This window comes from Petaurus breviceps, unplaced genomic scaffold, assembly GCF_028583685.1.
Source record: "Petaurus breviceps papuanus isolate PSGF00001 unplaced genomic scaffold, PetGlider_PUasm1.0 90386, whole genome shotgun sequence".
NCBI lineage: Eukaryota > Metazoa > Chordata > Mammalia > Diprotodontia > Petauridae > Petaurus > Petaurus breviceps.
This window is the reverse complement of record NW_027187236.1, coordinates 605,400-608,445: the sequence shown is the minus strand read 5'-3', so window position 1 is coordinate 608,445 and position 3,046 is coordinate 605,400. Positions and strand designations below refer to the sequence as shown.

At 47.3% G+C, this 3,046-nt stretch overlaps 1 protein-coding gene across 1 annotated transcript in view; it reads right to left on the bottom strand.

The window, feature by feature from the left end:
* PNCK (pregnancy up-regulated nonubiquitous CaM kinase) overlaps positions 1-225 on the bottom strand; it is an 8,168-nt gene extending 7,943 nt beyond the window's left edge. The window contains exon 1 of the mRNA XM_069108465.1: positions 94-225. The gene's annotated coding sequence lies outside the window, so the exon portion shown is untranslated. The remainder of the gene's footprint in view (positions 1-93) is intronic.
* Positions 226-3,046: the final 2,821 nt, after the last annotated feature.

Below are 3,046 nucleotides of genomic sequence, written 5' to 3'. Positions count from 1 at the left end.
GTGTGTGTGTGTGTGTGTGTGTGTGTGTGTGTGTGTGTGTGTGGTGTGTATCGAGAGTGACTGGGGGTGGGGGGTGGGGGGAGGCAGCCTTACCTTTCTCCAGCAACTTTCCCTCCAGCCTTGCTGTTCTCTCCCAGCCAAGCCTTCTCCTCCCTCCTCATTCGCTCCCTCCTTTTCCCTCCCTTCCCCCTGCCCATCCCTGCCTGCCTCCCCACTCTCCCTGCCTCCCCACTCTCCCTCCCTCCCTCCCTCCCTTCCTCCCTCCACTTCTCCTTGTAAGGACATCTAGAGAACCCTCCCAGGAGCCTGCAGCGCTATAGAGAGGGAGCCCCCAAGCTCTCAGGGTAGCTGGGAAGGGGAGGGGAAGTAAGTCTAGCCTCTAAGGGATGCCCCTGCCCACTGCCTGAAAGCCAGGGTGGGGCTGGGGGAGGATGGTTGCAGGGATTCTAGTTCCTCCCAAGCCAGAGAGGGGTCCCCATGAGTAGTCTCCTACTCACCTCTCCCAGCCAAAGTCCAGACAGAGCCAGCTGCAGAGACAGAGGGAAAGGGAGACACAGAGGCATGCCTGGGGACACGAGCAAAGATGGAGACTGACAAAAGCAGAAGCAGAAACAACTGAGAATGTGCATCCGAGACCTCCAGACAAAGGAAGGGAAGGGGAAATAAAAGTATCCTACATCACCAGCCCCCTCCCATTACCAGGCTCTCTATCTGGGGGTGGGGGGGATTCTAAGGGTGCTGAAGAGGATGCCGGGAGGGGCAGGAGAGAACTGTGGGGGTGGATCCAGGTCAGGGGAGATGGTAGTTGCCTGGAGAAATGAGACTGGGTCAGAGAATTCAGATAAATCGCCCAATTGGGCTCAGAATAGAGGGTTATCCAAGGAGGGGGAGCCAGGCCTCTCCTGCAGCTGGGGCCTGCACTGTCCTGACATTTCCAAACCAGCAAAGGAGACCTTGGAAGGAGAGAGGGGGGACTGAAGAGTCCACAAAAACTTCCCCAGAAGAAAAGTCAAGGTCAACTACACGTTCACTAGAATGCCTTTGCCTTGCTATCACCAACACTGTAAAAAGCATCTGACACACAGTGTGTCACTTAATACATATTGATTGCATGATTGGATCTGCCTGTAAGCCTGGCAAGCTTTCAGGAGAGGACCAGATGTGCAAGAGCTGAGGATCTTCCTAAAGCCAAACCTGATTACATACAGTCCCTGATTCAGAATATTCTATGGCTCCCTACCCTAAATGAGATACTCTAATACTCCAGATAGGATCTGACGAGAAAAGCTCAAGATACTGTACTTTTAATGCTAAATCAGGTTAGCTTTTAAGCCTTTTCTTTGTTTTGTATCCCATCATCTTACACAGAGTAGGTGTTTACTAAATGCTTCTCCTTCTGAGGCTCCACATGATATCTATCAGATTGGCAGAGTTGACAAAAAATGGAAAATGACAAATGCTGGAAGGTCTGTGGGAAAACAGGCTCACTGTAGTACACACTGTTGGTGGAACTGAGAACTGGTCCAGCTATTTTGGAAAACACTTTAAAACTATGCCCCAAATGTTATTTAATTGTGTATACCCTTTGATCTAGGAGTACTAGACTTATACACCAAAGAGATCAAAACAAGAGGGATAGGATTTACATATACAAAAATATTTATAGCAGCTCTTTTTGTGGAGGCAAAGAATTGGAAACCAAGGAGGTGCCCATCATTTGGGGAAAGGCTCAACAAGTCATGGTACATGAATGTGATGGAATACTGCTATGCTATAGAAAATGACAAAAAGGATGGTTTCAGAGAAACCTTGAAAGACTTGTAGGAACTAATGCAGTGAGTTGAACAGAATCAGGGTAACAACAGTATTGTAAAGACAAGTTAGAAACATTTGAGAAGTCTGATCAACATAATGATCAACCATCACAATTCCAGCGGATCATGATGAAACACATTACCTACCTCTAAACAGAAAGGTGATAGACTCAAGATGCAAAATGAGTCACATTTTTGGACATGGACAGTGGGAGAATTTATTTTGTTTGACTATGCATAACTGAAATGCCTTTATCACATCATAATATTTTATCATTCCATCTTTTCCTCTACCTTACAACCCTGTTCTTTGTCCTTTGTCCTTTAATCTCTCAACTCTTTCCTAGGCCATTGCCCCTGCACTGGCCACACACACACACACACACACACACACACACACACACACACACTCCTTTCCCTTCCCTATCTGCAACCCTTTAGTGAACCAATTCAACTCTATGCTCTGCTCCATACTTGAATTCCCTGCCTCCTTACCCTATCACTGATCACACCTTGCCAAGCACCAACTTTGAATTACTCCCACCATCCACTGCCTTCATGTCTATTCACATGTTGTTGAATGAATATGGAGAAAATCCCAAAAGCAGGCTTACTGGGTCCCCTACAAGTTTATTTTCCTCCACTGCCGAGAGACAATCCTTATACCCCTGCCTAATGGCTTTACTATTTCACACACCACAGGGGCTATTCCAAGTTTTTTCATCTCCAAGCCTCCCATGGTTCCCCTACCCCCTCCCTCTCAGCTGAAAACCTTGCTACATACTCCACTGAAAAAAATGAAAGCCATTTCCAAAGAGCTCCCTTTTCTCCTCTCTAATTTTACATCCCTCCTGTGCCTTTTTCCACTCTCTCCTCCTTCACCTCAGCCCCACATGAAGAAGCAGCCCTTTTCCTTGACAAAACAAACCCCTCTATGTGCACAAGTGATCCCACTCTACCCCTATCTTCTTCAGAAGATTGCCTCCTTTATCATTCCCATTCTCTCACTAATACTCAGTTGCTCCCCATCTACCGACCACTTCCCTGCTGCCTACAAACACTACCATGTTGCCCCAATCCTTAAAAAACCCTCACTTGGTCCATCTGTCCTGGCTCGCTATCATCCTGTATCTCTCCTCCCTTTTGTAACTAAACCCCTTGACAAGGTGCCTCCACTTCCTTTCCTCTTACTCTCTTCTGAACTCTCTACCCTCTGACTTCTGACCTCATCA